The sequence below is a fragment of the Dioscorea cayenensis genome, chromosome 17, assembly GCF_009730915.1.
Source record: "Dioscorea cayenensis subsp. rotundata cultivar TDr96_F1 chromosome 17, TDr96_F1_v2_PseudoChromosome.rev07_lg8_w22 25.fasta, whole genome shotgun sequence".
NCBI classification, from domain to species: Eukaryota; Viridiplantae; Streptophyta; class Magnoliopsida; order Dioscoreales; family Dioscoreaceae; genus Dioscorea; species Dioscorea cayenensis.
In genome coordinates, this window is record NC_052487.1 from 14,147,208 (window position 1) to 14,164,684 (window position 17,477).

Sequence of the window (17,477 nt, forward strand, 5' to 3'; positions counted from 1 at the left end):
CTCTTCTTGTCCTTACTTGACCTCAACTCAAATCCTAACACCAAAAGACAACCATGAAAGGTAACACACCAAAGATACATGCAAGGAACGAGTCAAAAACAAAGCAAGGAAGTAGAAAAACAGTTGAAATACCACACTCCAACTCTAAAAATCACTAGTCTTGGATTAATAAGGTTCCTTTGGCTAATATTTCCTCTATTGTCTACCATTTTTTTTAACCAAATGCCTAAGAATGATGTTTGGAAGGGATGGCGCATTTTGTGGAAACTCCCAGTGGATCCTCATGGAAAAACCTTTCTTTGGAGATTCCTTTATGGGAAAATTCCCAAATTTGAGTTTCTTTACAGCCTCAACATGGGTCTTCTTTATATTTTCACTAGATGCAAACTGACTAGACAGTGTTGGTTGTTTATTGAAAGTTTCACAAGAGTCACTATCTCAAGTTTGGCTCATTACATTGATCATCAATGGCTCCTTCAGTATTGGAATTCCAGATATGGAAGTCAGTTTGTTAAAGGGTTAATAGCAACATGTGCCTAGAAGATCTGGAGTAATAGATGTGATATTGCTTTCAATAGCAGAACAATTTCTAATAGATAAATTTTCCATAAAGCGCTAACAAATACAATGGAGCACGCAAGCAGAGTGAAGCTCAACCTCAAGGAGGCCTTCCAAACTCTAATTCTAATTTTTACTTATCCATTTTGAGCAATGCTTCTTGGACAGACAGTAATGCGTTTTGTGGTCTAGGTTTTGTCATCCTTGAAGGTAACTCAAGGATCATTATAACAAGCATTGAATGGAGTTGCAAGGACTCTAGCTTGAAGGTAAAGGTGGCAGCCATTATTCTAGAAATGGAATAATGCAGTAGAAGATTGTTGAGACTGAGACAAATCCTTATAAACTGCAGCACTGTAAATGACTTACTGAACAATGAGGGGAATTCTTATAATTGGGGTTTGTATGATGAACTCAAGTAGGATAAAGCCTTCACAATAGATTTCCTGAGAAAGATATAGCTTATATCCCTTAAGATCATAATGAAATGGCCAATACTATTGCTACCTTTAAAGGATAGAACCCAAGGCTTTCACTATTTCATGTTAGCATGGACCATCCCAGATGGATCAAAGAAGTTGTGGCTAGTTTAGGATTATCTTTCTAATTAGCTTTTTCCTTCTTTAGCAAAGTGTAATTTCTTTGACAAAGAAATACTACAAAAAATGGTGATACTACACCAAGTTCAACAAGTACAGGTTCTTCATCTAGTTTTTCACACAGTTTTACAAGTTCATCCTAAATAGAAGAATCACCACCAATAAAAATTAGAGCTCTAAGAGATTTATTGAAACATGTTCCTTTGCACTCACCATTTTAGATCCTGCCACATTCATTGAGGTTGTTGATAAACAAGAGTGGCAAGAAGCTATGAATGGGAAGATATTAACCATTCAAAGAAATTTAACTTGGGATTTAGTTGACTTACCAGAAGGAAAATAAACTATTGTTCTAAAATGGGTGTAAAATACCAAATATCATGCAAATGGCTTAGTTAAATAGCATAAGGCACAATTGCTTGCAAAGAGTTTTACTCATAGGTGCAAGTTGTGGATTTTAAATACTTTATACTAACATGGTTGCCTAGCTTAAAGCAGTGAGGGTGTTTATCTACACAGAAGAGATGCCTAATATATCAGCTCAATGTCAACTCTATATTTTTGAATGGGGAGCTACAAGAGGAGGTCTTTGTTGATCAACCATAAGGATTTATAGTAGAAGGAGTGAAAGCAAGGTTTACCGATTAAGGAAAGCCTTATATGGCTTGAAACATGCCCCTCGAGGTTGGTACAATAAGATTGATAGCTATTTTCTTCACCATGGGTATGAATAAAGTAAGAATGAACCCATGTTGTATAAAAAGAGACATGATAGCATTGATATTGCTAATTTGTCTCTATATTGATGATATTATTTATACAAATTCATCACAAGTATTTGTTGATGAGTTTAAGGTAGGTACGATGAACACATTTGAAATGAGTGACCTGAGAATGTTACACTGCTTTCTCGGGTTTGGGGTTAAACAAGGTGTTGATGAAATATTTATTTTTCTAAAGAAGTATGCAGAATGGTTGCTCAAATGCTACAACATGTACCAATGCAAGAAGACTAACAGCCATGAATACTAATGAGAAGCTATAGATGGATGATGGCAATGGTGATGTAAATGCAAAGTATTATAGATGTTTGATTGGAGGATTGATTTATCTAGTGCCCACTAGACTAGATATCTCATTTATTATTTGTTGGAATGGTGTCAAGATATATGATCAATCCATCAAGGCATCATTTTGGTGTAGCCAAAAGGATTCTGACCTATATGGTAGGGACACTAGATTTCACCTATGGTATAAATGTGTCTCAAATTTCAAATTTTTTTGGTTATATCACTACAAGAAAAATAGCAATTAGCTTGGGGCAATTTCCTAGCTAACATTTTAAAATCCCTAGGTAATATTCATCAGCGAGGGTTTTCCCAGGGATTAACATCACTGGGTAATAGACTCATGGGTAATAATTTACCAAGGGATTTTATACTCACTTGCTAAATAGCAACGAATTACTCCGTGGGTAAATAATAAATTCCATGGGTAATTAATGTTAATCAATTCATCAAAGACCAGGAATTTGCTTCGAAATATTTTTCCAGGCAATCTCTGGGTAATTTAAGTTAATTGATTCATCATAGACAAGGAATTTGCTTCGAAACCTTTCCTGGGAAATCCTTGGGTAATGTTAGCAAGGTATTTTTCATAAGCAATCCATTGCTAAATTTTCAAAAAATTGAAATGTTAGTCCCTTGGTAATCCCTGGGTAATATTTACTAGGGATTGTGTCTCGGGTAATTCATTAGTATTTAAATGTAGCAGTAATGAATCATAGCCTTGGTAATCCCTTACTAAATATAATTAGGGATTATTTTCTGAGTAATCTTTGAGTAATAAAATTTGAAAAAAAAAAGATTATTCCCCGGGTAATCCCTTGCTAATTTAAAACAAATTTTTAATTATTTATTTTAAAATTATATCATAAATTATAATAAAAAAAAACCTGCATTAAATCATTCATTTAGAATAATCAATAAATTTTACTATAATATGCTAAAAATAACAATTACAATCTATCATAACCAAGTATGAAAGATTATATTAAACATTGTCAAAGACATTAAAATACAACACAATTCATATTCAAAATAAGTGCAAGCATACATAGCCAACATAAGTGGCAAGTACTTAAACTCAAAAGTATCACAAGCAAGCAACAAATATGAGAAATAAGTCACGAGATAAGAACAATAACTACTAAGTTGGTGGAGTAGGATCAACATCTTCATCATGACCTGATTGATTTAGTTGAGAAGGTGCTTTATTTTGAGATATAAGTAATTGTAGCATCCTCCTCATTTCAGCCACCTCTTGTCCAGTTTCTTGAAGCTCTTGTTGAGTTTCTTGACGCTCTTTTGATGCCGCTCTTCTTGGATTTGAAGTTTATTACGGACAGATGCTTACTCATTTTGTAAATCTTCATTATTTTGCATATTAGATGTTGTAGTTGAGTTATTGACATTTGAATTAGAGCATCCATAATAGGAAGATACTTGAGAACCAAGACGATAGATTCTTCTTTTCTTCTCTCCACCAACAGCTTCAATATAAAGGGTCAATTCATCTACTAGAGTAGGTTATGAGTTTATTGATTTAGATTCTGTAGAAATTGCATGTTGTTTCAAGGTCAACGTTTTATCCTATATTGAAAACAAATGTTAATAATACAGATTTAGAAGAAAAAAATTAACAACTTGTATTAAAATATCATAAGTCTTAGAAATGCTTACATTAATTGTTTTTGACTTGAGATCTACAAAAGTTTCCCCACCATGTATTTTTAAGTATAAGTATGCAAAAAAAACTCATGTGTAGTGGCTTTTCGGCCAAATTTAGATTCCTATAGCAATAAGAAATATTAAAATTTCTTAGGAACATGTAATACATGAATTTGCAAAATAAAATAAACACATCTCAATACATTTAAAATCTTATATTTATACTTACAAGATTCTTCCCATGCTCAACATTAGATATTGATCCTCCTATATGGCATGATGGCCAAACAATACTACATCAATTTTTAGAATTTATCTCTTGTTTATTCTTAAATGTAGGTCTATCCCAGACAACTTTCCAATGCTTGTACTTCTCCTCACTTAGATACTCCGGTTTTGTTGTTGCATCTCTTATATTCCTCAAAAAATCACTATATCACTGTGAGACTTTCAAACCCAAGCTTCTTTTACTTGTGCCTCTAATGAGGAATTCCAAATAAAGTGCTTCTACATAAGATTAAAAAAAAAATTCAATGTTAAAAACAAGTAAAAATAAAACAAACAAATAAATAAATTAGAAATGATAATGAACAATACCCAAAATTCTTTAAAATAAAAAGTTTCTTATAGGTTGTGATACTGTCTTCCATGTGTATCCTTCAAAGTCAACTTTTTCCTTAAACTTTTTTGTGATTATCTATGCACAATTGCTAGATGGCCCTAACCTGCCATAGTTTAAGTAAAAAACAAGCAATAAATAGTACACATAACAAATACTATGATTGTCAAATTGTGAATACTTACAACCCATCCACAACTGTGATACGTAACCTCCCAACAATGGTTGAAGCATCTTATGCGCTACCATAGTTTGCTTGAGTATCACTAACAGCTACAACATTTTGATTGGGTTGTTAAGATGCAGTACCATTCACTGTTTCCTCAACACTTGGAATATTACCATTTGAAAATGGTGCACTATCAGCATTGCTTAATCCTTCAATGTTTGAATGAACAAGAGAAGTGCGGTCTCCATTCCTTCCACCTCCTAATCTAGTCCTTTCTTCACCCCTAGCCATTTTTATAAAATTTAAAAAATATAATTAGTTGATAAGAAAATAAGTCAACATATGTAAATAATACATGATATAAATAAACTAAAACAGTGTCTTTTGAAAAAAGAAATATAACATAGCAAAAGAAAACTAACAATGCACAATAATCATAACTTGAAAAAAATTGCAAATAAACTACTACAATATATAAAATGTATTGCATTTGTTCACCAATCTAACAAGAAAACTAATGATTACAACTCATTATCATCGGAAATCTATTCATCTTCATCATTTTCTGATTTGTCTTCGGTTTCATAATTTGTTTCAATTTCATCTTCTAGTATATCATCATGGCTATTATCAACCTTCATGGAACCTCCATTTGAATCATTTGGAGGTCTCGATATATCATCGATATTATCAATGTAGTGCTCTTCGATTTCATCTTCTTGGAATATCAAATTTGCTAGTAGAGCATCAATAATTTGTCTTGGCTTAATTTTGCATACAACCCACCAATTATCCTGGTAACGTTTCATGCTTAAATAAGATGTATAATATACTTTTATCACTTGTGTAGATAAAATAAAGGGTTCATCCTTGTTAAACATTCTTTTGGGATTGATATCCACAAGATTGTAATCCTTATGTATCTTCATCCCAATATTTAGAGTTGGATCAAACCAATCACATTTGAACAATGTAGTCTTTTTTATTGGGAGTGCTGGATACTCTAATTATATAATCTCCCTCAAATGACCATAATAATCATGCACTGTAATTGGAACCCTTTACACAAACTCCACTATTTATTGTCATTTTTCTCGCATCATGCTTAGTTGAACCTTCAACCTTAGCCATTGTTTAAAAAGGCGATTGAGGCGTACGCCTCGAGGCGCGCCTCAAGGCGAGGCGGTGACGGCCTGCCTCGAGGCATACGCTTCCATGGCCGGTGGCGAAGCTTACGCCTCAACCGGGTGAGGCGCTCCGCCTCGAGGCTCGTGCCGCCCGAGGCTCAAGAGGCGACGCCCTCAAGAAGCAACAAAAAAATGGCTAAGAACTAAGGGCCGAAGGGGACGGTTGTTGCGGAGGTCGGAGAGGATGCGGGCATTGAGGTTGCGAGCCCTCGGCGCCTTTGAGCGGGGCGCCTTTGAGCGGGTGATGATGGTGGTGGCGACGGGGCGCCTTTTGAGCGGGCGCGTCTTTGAGCGGGTGATGATGGTGGCGACGTGGGCGCTTTGAGCTGGGTGATGATGGTGGCGGCGGGGCGTCTTTGAGCGGGCACGCTCTTTGAGCGGATGATGATGGTGGCGGCGTGGGCTAGGGTTTACAAATCAAACCATTATCAACGATTCAACGGTTGAGATTATTTGAAAATAAAAAAATTAATTATATAATAATATATCAAAAATGTTAATAAAAAAATTATTAAAAATATTTATAATTTAAATAATATCAATCATTATCATTATCAATGGACGATGGAGGCTAGGGTTTTTACAAACTTATAAATTATAATCATCAAATCATTATCCATTAATTAGATTATTTTAAAAAAAATTAATTATATAATATATATATTAATAATATATCAAAGATAATAAAAATTATAAAAATATTTAATATGTTTATAATTTAAATATTAATTTAACACTAATAATTAATATACATTAACCATTATTCTTTATTCATTATCTACAAGTTATGATTATTTATCATTTATATTTTTTAAGTTTTTGTTGAGGCTTACGCCTCGGATCGCCTCGAGGCTTACGCCTCGCCTCATAAGAGCAAAACGCCTCAAGTACGCCTTTCGCCTTTTTAAACCTTGACCTTAGCTTTGTTAGTTACTTTCTTCTTTAAATGATGCAAGAACCTAAATTAAAAATAACAATAGTTATATCAAACTGAAAGCATAGACATTATACAAAATCATATATGCTGAATTTATATTAAAGTTTACCTATCAAATGGGTACATCCAACGATATTGGACTAGCCCTGCTATCTCTTCATATGGTAAGTGAAATGGAAGATGTTCCATTGAGTCAAAGAAACTATGAGGAAATATACGCTCCAACTTGCACAATATTACATGAATTTCTTTGATAAACCTATTCATGTCTTCCACTCTAATCGTCGAAAAAGTAAAGTCTTTGAAAAATAAGCTTAGCTCTGTCAAAGCTTACCATACCGTAAATGGTAATAATTCACGAAAGGCTTTAGCGATTAACCTTTGCATGAATACATGGTAATCATGGGTTTTCATTCCATACATCTTATACTTGCACATATCAACACACATTGCCATATTTGAAACATACCCATCCGGAAACCGAAGTTGACTTACCCATTCACAAACAATTTTTTTCCCTCCTTACTTAAGCTATAGAAAGCATTAGGATATTTCCAGGTTGCTTCATTTTTCTCCAATTCTTTATGCTTGCAATATATTTTCACATCTTCTCTTGCTTTTGCATTATCTTTAGTTTTTCCTTCCACATCGAACACATTGTCAAACTCATTTTCAAAAACATGTTTTTCAATATGCATGACATCAAGATTAAGGCGGATGAGATTAGTACTCCAATAAGGCAAATCCCAAAATATGCTACGCTTGTGCCATCCATTTAACTTACAAATAAGAGCATTCCACTGTTCAACACCAACTTCTGTTATTTTCAACTTTAAGTTTTTGATTTGTTTCAAAATTTGATGCCCAGAAAAAATAGATGGAGGTGGTGACTCTTCAATCTTGTTCTTTAGGAAATCATTTTTGTTTTTTTTGAAAGGATGATGTGTACGTAGAAATTGCTGATGACAATCAAACCACGAAACTTTACCACCATTAACAAGGGTAAAAGACTTTGAGTTACCAATATAGTATGTACAAGCTTTTTTGCCTGTTGTACTCCATCTTGATAGCATTACAAAAGCTGGGAAGTCACTAATAGTCTATATGAGTGTAGCTCTCATCTGAAAATTTTGTTTCTTGGACACATCATATGTCTGTACTCCAACATTCCACAAATGTTTTAACTTTGCTATTAATGGTTGCAAGTACACATCTAACTTTTGCTTTGGATTTTTTGAGCCAGGTACAATAATAGTTAAAAACATATAAGGGTCTTTTATACACATCCACGGTGGCAAATTGTATGGTGTGATAATAACAGGCCAAAAAGAGTATTGTTTGCCTGATTGTCCAAATAGTTGAAACCCATCAGTAGACAACCCAAGTCTTACATTTCGAGCCTCTGATGCAAAAAGAGGATGTATGAAATCAAATTTCTTCCATGCTTCAGCCTCAGAAGGATGGCAAATCACGCTATCTTTTTTATCATGTTATTTGTGCCACCTCATATCCTTCACCGTCATCTTTGAAGCATATAATTTTTGTATCCTAGGTATCAGAGGAAAATAATACATCTTTTGAATCAGTGAATAATCTTTGTGATTCCCTATACCTTTCTTCCTGTTTTTATATCGAGGATGGTCACAAACCCTGCAACTTCTTCTGTCACTATCTTCACACCAATATATCATGCATCTATTTATGCAACAATGGATTTTCTCTCATGAAAGACCCAAGCCAGCAACAAACTTCTTTGTATTATAGAAGTTATCAACCAACTTATTATTAGCTGTTAATGCCTTTTTCATAAATTGCAATATAGCATCATAACACCTCTCTGACATTTGAAACTCAGATTTTATTGTTAATAATCTTACAACGGCAGATAATTGAGTGTGCGCTTCATATCCAGGCCATAAAGTTTTTCTATTGTATTAAGTATGTCATACAGTTTTTGAGTTGTAGGGTTTGGCATTTCCTCTTCATTTGCATCATAATATGGATCAAAGTTAGGACCAATTGCATCAATAATCATATCCCTGTATGAACTTAATCCTTCCACATCTTGCAATCTCAAAGAGTTGCACTGAGTTTCAATACAATTTGCATATACCAAAAGTTCCCCATGACATACCCACTAACGATAATCTTGAGTAAACCCATTCCTCAGAAGGTGCAACTTCACATTATCAACCACTTCATACCTTCGATTTTGACACTTACAACAAGGAATCTTATTTTATCACTAACCATAAATCTCGGTTGGCCACAAGCATATTGGATGAATGTCTCTACCCCAACCACAAATTTAGGGTTAATGAATCTATGTCCGTGTGTAAGTCTATTATACATCTACTCCCGATCAGTTCCCATTTATATTCTGATAACATAGAACAACAATCAATTTTCTGTAAGTAACACATGTCCATAGAATAAAAATATACTCAAACCACATACAATAAAAATGAAAATTAATTAATTTTGAAGTAAAGTATCATTATGAAAAATTCTTTTTTTTATCTCTTTTTTGGTGGTAGACTATAAATATCAGACTCATCTTCAATGTTGAAGTTCATGTTCATATTCTCATCATTCAAAAAATCAAACAATAATCAATGAGGTTAATAATGGTGCTAATATGGTTGTGAAGCATACCTAAACTTTCCTTAGGCTTAATATATCATTTATTATTATTATTATTATTATTATTATTTATAATATCTTTTTTTTATTTTTTTAAATTTAATTAATTTTAACATTTTATTATTAAAATTATTATTAATCAATAATCATTTGATTTACTTGCACCGAGTACTCGCCAAAGATATTATATTTCGGTGAAAAACTAGATTTGAATCTCAACCCACAAGTAATGCTTAATTCCTAGTGTGTGCCCATCTCTTACATGTGATTTATCTATATTTATAAAAATAATATAAATAAATAAAGTTATTGTTAAAAAAAAAGCCTTTAAACATAATCAATTAGAATTTTCCAGGTGAGAGACAACTTGGGTGACTTTAAAATATACGGAACGAAGTCATTAAGTCATTATAGATCTTGACGTACAAGTCAAAAAGAAAACAAAAAAATTATTCCCCAACTCATAAAATAGAGTGGATGTTGGCACATCAGAATAATAAGCCATAAAGTTCTTTGCATATACACAAAGAAAAACTAATTAATTAAGCAAACTTTGAGAATGAGAACACAAAGAACAAATATTAATGATGCCTGAATCCTAATCTTTATGATAAATAAGATTTAGCATTATAACTCTCTCCACAAACAAACCAAAAGTATTATGTATATCTACTTCAAAACATTAATGGAAAAAAAAACATACAACATAAAATATACAACATATAGGGAATCAAATAATGAAGGGATTAAAGCTAAGTAGTAACTTTTATCATTCTAGAGTAGTGCTTGGAGAGATAAAATACTAATAGGCTTTAGTGACAACTTGAAGATAAATATAATGAGATTTAATTTTGTCATTCATGTCTCCTAAATAACAATCAGAACCTCCTGATCATCTTTAATTTTCATCACTAACATATCACCAAATCTCATTATCATGACTCTTAGATGCCCAACCAGATACTCCATCATATGACACCAACCTGTATGATCTCTTAACTTTTAATTGAAACTAATAGAACTCTTATAATATGCTTATTTTCTTTTGTGTATATATAACAATAAAAAGTAAATAAATAATGAAACTCACAATAACCAGGTGAACAAAACCTTGGAATATAACCCAATGATACAAATCTTCATTATTTCAACTAAATTATTATTCAAATTTGCAACACATGCCTATATCAAACTATTCACAAAATTTACATGATACTTACAAGAAAACTTAGCAGACCATATTCATTAACAAACAAAGAAATTTCACGTTGGATCACATCTTATTCCTCTCAAGTTAAATCACAAAATCAACCATTAATTGTTTTGCCATTTGCCATTTGCCATTTGCCATCAAGGCATTACAAACAATGTGGTAATATTATCCAATGCAGTGCATTTGCAAATTTTTGACCAAAAAAAAAGGACAAAATATAAATAAAAGGGCAACTTTGTTTACACAATAGAAAACCAATAGCACTAAATGATAAAAGCCTATGAATCACAAATCAGTATGAATATATATATATAGATACTTATATATATATACACACACACAAAAGAAAATAAGCATATTATAGGAAGACTCATACCAAAAAGCCATAAACCATATCATCTTCTCATAGCCTCAATGCCACTTCAATAAACAACAAAAAATAACCCATCTTTAAGAATTAATATACTGAAACTGACAGAACTCTTATAATTTTGCATTTTCAAATTGATGTTTACTGAAGCTGTTAAAAGAATTCAGTTAATTCTACAGGTAAAACTTATGTACTGGTGTCACCCCACACAACTTAGGCACATCTAACGAGTTCTTCAACTTTCACTCATATTACCAAGGTATATTCAACAACAAAAAGGTTAGATGAATTTACCTTCAATAATTTCACACCACAGTTGCTCTAAGTTTATAATCAACTCCACCAAAAGACCTGCTGGTAAGTATTCAAGAGTAAATGAATTCACCTTTACCTAATAGATAAGTTAATGCAACACAAAGAATCCAAAAGATTTGATTTGATCTCATAGGTTTTATGCAGCCACAACATGCCAAAATTTATGCATCTACAACCATTGGTCATAGATTTTGTTGTCTTATAAAAAATCCATAAAAAGGCTTGACTTCAAGTCTAATAAACACCGGTGTAGGTCAGAATTTTCAGTGACATACAGGGACATATTTAAAGGTCTTGTGCTTAATAGGTGAGAATCCTTTGATATATTCAGCTTAAATTTACATGAAAACCATGATTTAGAATGCCAAGACTTCAAGCATCTGAAAATATTGCCCAACAATATATAACCAGTATCATAGAAAACCATTTATATATATAAAGTGTGTTTAGCATTTGCTTTAGCAGTAAATAAGAAAGAATGAAATGATTAAATAAACTCACTGTTTTCCTTACAATTACATAAAACAATCAATACCAATCAATGCTCATTGACCAACAACCCAAACAGTCATCAAACAAGATTCAAAAATATACTGGCAACAAGAGATCCACCATAAAGGAAATCCAAACACTAGCTAAAATCACAAAATAAATCAAAATTCTCTACATAATAAACAACATTAAACCTAATAAATCACCATACCTTAACCACAGCCAACACTAAGAAGACAAGGATCGCTTGAATATCTTGCGCATCAAGAGATAAAAAAAAAATAAATCAGAAATCTCATCAATAGGAAAAAGTAAAGCATGAAGAAATCTACAAGATCAACTATGAATTATAGGGATCGGAAGAGATTTTTACCCTCAATTTTTGAAAACCATAGCTTTGATCCACAGGAGATCGAAGGAGAAGAGGAGGTGGCATTGGTGAAGGCAGCGGAGGGGATGGGTTCGGCCGCCAGGGGAGGCGCGGGGGAAGATGGTGCTCTCAAGGAGTGCGGGGGAAGTGGTGGTGGTGAGGACTAATAAAGAGAGAGGTTCTTTTATGGTTTCATAAAACATCCAATAGAAAAGAAGCCCTACACAGAAACATATCAAGAGAGAGATTCTTTTATAAATGCAATAAATAAAATAAAGATTATTAAAAAAATATATCTACTTTATTGCTATAAATAAAGAGAGTGGATCTCAACTGTATTAAAAAATCATGAAAAATCAGGGATATATTTTAAATAAAATAAAGTAGATAATAATCAAACATAAATGATTAATTCTAGAGTTTTGTGAACCATATTTATATTGTTACATATAGTAACGGGTCACTATATTGTCCTCAATATAAATAGTAAAAAATTTTAAAAATTATGAAAAATTACAAAATTTTCTTATCTATTTATTGTTAAAATGATGGTTTTATTTTGTTATTTTGTTATTTATTTTAAATATTTACATTTATATATATATATATGTTTAATTTTGTATGTTTGGTTGCTGAATTTGGAATTTCTATATATTTTATATTTCACAAGTCTTGCTAGATTTAAATATGGTTATTGGTTAACTTTAAAAATTATCATATTATTATTAACAAATATATATCTTTATAAGTCTTTATAAAAGATGGTGTTCAATATATCGTTTAGAAAACAACTATCAAGATTAAAGCATGGTATATTATAAAATTAAAAATGTAATCTTTTGTTAGTGATTCATATTAAAATTTTTAATTTTACTCATGTTTTGGTATGCCACAACTATCAAGAATACAAAAAAAAAGCGCATTCTTCCCCGCAATGGTTGGGGTTATTTTAGTTAAATTCTAATTATAAAAAAATTGCATTTATTTATTTATTTATTTTCTTTTGATGTAATTTTTTAACAAAATTATACTATAAAATTATGTAAATGTCATAATGAAGTTAATACAATTAATAATAAAATTGTTAAATTCAATAATAAATCTAAAAAAGCAATTTAATACACTTCTAAAAAAATCAAGTTAATTTATATTTACCTAGGGATTAGCTATGAACTAAACATGATGGCTATAGTCCGTAGCTAATCCCTGGGTAATTTTTAAGATCAATAATTTTACCTATGGAAACTAATCCCTTGCTAAATAAAGATCCTAACAAATAAAAATACCAAGGGATTAGCTACGGACAAATAACAACGACTATTTTGCCTAGCCAATCCCTTGGTAATGTTAAAGCTGTTCAATTTACCAAGGGATTAGCTAGGAACAAATAACAATGAACTTATGACCTAACTAATTCCTGGGTAACTTTAAACCTGTTCAATTTACCCAAGGATTAGCTAGGGACAAATAATAACGAATATTTTACCTAGCCAATCCCTTGGTAATGTTAAAGCTGTTCAATTTACCAAGGGATTAGCTAGGAACAAATAACAATGAACTTATGACCTAACTAATTCCTGGGTAACTTTAAACCTGTTCAATTTACCCAAGGATTAGCTAGGGACAAATAATAACGAATATTTTACCTAGCTAATCCTTAGGTAATTTTAAAACTGTTCAATTTTACCCAGGGATTAGCCACGGTATGGATTCCAACGAATAATTTTCGATGGTAATTCATTGCTAAATATTAGCCACGTATTTCCTGCGATATTTAGCAATGGAATAGCTTGGGAAAGTTTTATTGTTGTTAATTCCCTAGGTATTTCCCTGTGTAATCTCTGGATAATGTTTTTAACCTTTATATATAATCATTCCTTTCTAATCCTTATCTATTCCCTAGCAAATTACCCAGGAAAATGTTTCCTGGGTAAATTCCATTGGTAATTAACAGTTTTCTTGTACCATCGATTAGGTAGGATTTATGGAAGATAGAAGGAGTACATAAGGTGGAGTATTTCTTTTGTGTTTCGGTGCAATTACATGGAGTTCAAAGAAGTAGCAAATCATAGCCTTATCAACAACGGAGGCAGAGTATATTGTAGCTACTGCTTGATCTCAACTTGTTAAGTAACAAGGTCCCCTTGCGTATATCCCACAAGTGCACGGGTTTGTCGAAATAATAATCCCGAATGAGCGGGTATCGAATCCACAGGGAGTAGGGAATAAAAACACTTAATCTGCTTCTTAGCTATGTGAAAGATCAATAGTGATAAGTGTGACAATGATTCAATTCTCAAAAGTAAAAGCAACAAGTAAGAGAGCATGAGTAAAGGAGGAGGTAAAGCAATCGATAAAGATGGGGTACTCGGATAATGCTCCGCCTAGGATAATTGTTTCAAGTGCAAGAAACCTCTATTATGCTTCCTAATCGACGCAATGGTGAGTCATGGAAATCCTTAATTACATAGTCTCAAATCTAAGGTCAACTATGCCTAACTCAATACATGTCCCGGAGGAGAGATTAGATAATCTCTCAACCTCACACTCGAATAGAGTTGCAATGAGCTCTAGGGATTCCAAGTGATAAATCTCTTCCTAATTATAGACCTAACCCTTTGGTCCAGGCGGAAGGTCCCTAACCACAATTAAGCCCTAGATACTAAGATCGCCTCAACGCTTCACTCCGTTGCACGCGCAACTAAGCCCCAGCGGAGGGTCTGTGGATCTTTCACACGCCCATGTGGAATTTTCTCACGGGCGTGGATAATTTCCACACGCCCGTGTGGGTTCTCTGAATTCTCGCTTTTCTCGGCCGGTCGTGAAGCAGGTCGCTACAGAGACTTTTGTTACGCGTGCTAGCATGCTGTCGTTACATGATCCGACCGAATAGCTTTCCGAATCCATGCTTTCATCGGGTAACGCAAACGGGCACACGCTCACGCTCGTGGATCACTTGCTTCTTCAATGATAGACAAGTTGGTGGAGCTCTTGTTTTATGTGCATAAGTCGGAATGCTCAAGTGTGACCGCCCTTGTGCCCCTCAAATGGATGTGCCAACTCGAATACGAGGAGGTTGGCACACACTCTAGCATCTCACACCCGACCTATGTCTTCGCTTTGAACTTTAGCAAGATTTCCCCAAAAATCGGTGCATTATGATCCACATTGGCTTCTTTCCTTCATAATCGGCCTCACAACCCTACCTGCACGAAAGTAACATAAAAACACACATATTAGTGTAAAAACCCGAGAAGAGTAATGCTCAACATAAGGAAAGAATGGTTCGCATTAATATCACACAAGCACTTATCATTAAGCAATCTTTACTTAGGAGATTACTTGCAGATATGGGCCATGAGCAAACTAGTGTAACTCACATTTTATGTGATAGTTGATGAGTGCAATTTATATCGAAATGTTACATACCTCTTATATATGGTTTGCTTGTCTTTTATCATTCAATTCATATATTTCTATGCTACTTTGGGTATGCATGCTTATTTGTGCAGGTTAACAGGTCTTAGGACAATAAAACAATAATTAGAGCAAATTCACCATCAAAAGAATTCATCTACAACTCTTCAGGAGAAGCACGGGTGTGTTAAGAGCAAGCTCCCACCCCATGCAAATCTCAAGACTTGATGAAATTATTAGAAGGAAGGAAGCATGAGCATAGAGCCCAGACATGGTCATGTAGATGGAAGCACGAGCCAAGCATGGGAATGCTTTTCTGCCAATGTAAATTGTTTCCTAGAGAATTTCAAAGTTGATACCAAACCCTAGACCAACCTGTAAAGTGCACGGGTATTAAGCATGGGCGTGCTTGTGTTGGGAATTAGTTTTTAAACCCCCAAAGTTAGGGTTTTAAGGAGACTTTGGATTGGATTTTCTAGGGCATCCACTGGACAATCTTCACCACCATCCGATTAGGAAAGAGAGCGGAGATTCGTGAAAACCGATTAGAGTGGAGCTCATTCGACAGGAAGATCCTCGGAGCACAATTGGGAGGATTAGAGAAGATAAATGGAGTTCGATGGATTCTATCTGATTGTTTTCTCTATATTCTTGTCATTGTGTGAACCCATGAGGGGCTAACCGTTCTCCGGTGGCCCGTGCTATTGAACCTTAAGCCGATGTATATTTGACTTACTCTTTTATAATAACTATGGAGTTTTCTTCAATTCTTCTATGTTAAATCTTATGTTGCAAAGCTTGACATGCATGATTACCATAGTTGTGATTGCAAAATTTGATGTGCATGATTAATATATCTGTGGTTACAAAAATTGGTGTATATGATTGCATAATTTTAACATCGACTTGTACAGCACACATAGGAGTTTAGGATCAAGTGCGTGCATAAAGATAGTGCGTATGGTGTCGAGCCTTCCGATCTAGGATATCTTTGGTCCAAGAAGATATACCTGATAGTCCTTGTAGAAGAAACAATACATGTTCCTCTAGGGGATTAGTGTGGGGTGCTGCTCCATATCAGTGTTTCTATCTCAATTTGATTCCCTACTTCCTTCCATCCTCTTTTCATCTTTCTTACTCTTCTTAGATTCATAGATTAGAACTATCCCCAATCTTTGATCTGATTAGATATTAGAAAAGTAATTAGTATTAAGAAATTCTCAGTCCTTGTGAATTTGACTACCTGATCCTTGTGAGTACACTTTACTACTTCTTACAACCCGTTCACTTGCGGATACGCAAGAGGTGTATAAATAATAAATTAGTCATTTCCATAACAAAAACCTAACTTTGCATGAGTGAACCAAATACATGGATATTAGATATCATTTTATGATCAAAAGCTTCATTGCAAAAGGGAAGGTGACATGAGCCATTGTGGCACTAATGAACAATTGGCAAATATCCTTACAAAACCACTCTTAGTTAAGAAATATTTGTAAATGTCATTAATTTGAAATTGATGGGAGGCTCATGTGTATTATGTTTGAAATTAAAAGGCTGGTGCTTTAATTGGAGGCTACCAACATAAGGTAGAGACAACACATGCACAAACCATTGAAGCACCATAGTCACACGTGTGTTATGCAAATTAAAAGTCTTCACCATAACGAAGACTAATTAGTTTTTTTCTTGGCCTTCTTAACATTTTAGGTAATTGATGTGCCTAAACAAACTCTTCCTATGAAGACAAATCTTAGAGTCAGGACTAGGGTGAGGAGGGAAAAAATAATGTAAGGAGAGGTAGAAGCACAACTTCAAATAGTGCACAACCTGCCGCACACATGAGCCAACCTGCC

At 33.6% G+C, this 17,477-nt stretch overlaps 1 long non-coding RNA gene across 6 annotated transcripts; it reads right to left on the reverse strand.

Annotated features, from left to right (window-relative positions):
* Positions 1–3,269: 3,269 nt before the first annotated feature.
* LOC120280919 lies at positions 3,270–12,408 on the reverse strand. Of its 6 annotated transcripts, XR_005542440.1 has the most exons (8): positions 12,205–12,408; positions 12,043–12,086; positions 11,319–11,378; positions 4,691–4,957; positions 4,484–4,611; positions 4,116–4,393; positions 3,899–4,008; positions 3,270–3,808 (listed from the first exon to the last, which is right to left on the reverse strand). It is a non-coding gene; the product is annotated as an uncharacterized LOC120280919 (long non-coding RNA). The 6 variants fall into 6 exon arrangements; XR_005542442.1 differs by lacking the exons at positions 3,270–3,808; positions 3,899–4,008 and having other exon boundaries at positions 4,044–4,393; positions 4,718–4,957; XR_005542441.1 differs by lacking the exons at positions 3,270–3,808; positions 3,899–4,008 and having other exon boundaries at positions 4,045–4,393; positions 11,319–11,375.
* Positions 12,409–17,477: the final 5,069 nt, after the last annotated feature.